At 58.9% G+C, this 570-nt stretch overlaps 1 protein-coding gene across 1 annotated transcript in view; it reads right to left on the reverse strand.

The window, feature by feature from the left end:
- Positions 1–570, reverse strand: part of GRIN3A (glutamate ionotropic receptor NMDA type subunit 3A) — a 160988-nt gene that overhangs the window by 159683 nt on the left and 735 nt on the right. The window lies entirely within an intron of this gene.

Raw genomic sequence — 570 nt, forward strand, 5'->3', positions numbered from 1 at the left:
GTTTTGAAGCTGTAACCCAGCACCGGCAAATGAAAAAAAGTAGCTAAGCCAAACGCGGTTTGGATGTTTTACCACCGCTCAGTGCTTTCAGTGGGAAATGATGAAGGGACCCCTTGTGGTACAAGGGGAAAGCCGGGGATCTGCATTTGGCTTCTGCAAACGGCCAGCCCCCACACAGCCCACTCGGGCACTTTCAAATGCACTGTGACCCAGGCAAATAACGCGTAGAGGTAAGCACTGGATTTCAGAAGCCGGTCCCTAGCAGTTGTCACTTCTAACTTCCCCGTTGTGACGAGCTCCGGCGATACAAGATACTACAACAGCCCGCCCAAGTCAGACTCTCTCCTGCCTCACGGAAAGTCCAAGGACCCGAGTTCTCTTCCTCTCTCTCTCTTTCGCACACACTTGCCGGGGGACCCTGAGCGCTAAGTCCTTCAGTGCTCTTTGCGGCTCAGCCCCTGGGCTGCGAAATGGTGCGGAGGAGCTGGCAGCGGCTCGGCTGCAGTGAGCGGCGCTCCGGCCGGAGCCGGGCGCTGCCTCCAGCCCGCGGGGGCCCGTCCCGTCCCGTCC

Source organism: Gavialis gangeticus, unplaced genomic scaffold, assembly GCF_001723915.1.
Source record: "Gavialis gangeticus isolate Ggan-Ray unplaced genomic scaffold, GavGan_comp1, whole genome shotgun sequence".
Classification (NCBI taxonomy): domain Eukaryota; kingdom Metazoa; phylum Chordata; order Crocodylia; family Gavialidae; genus Gavialis; species Gavialis gangeticus.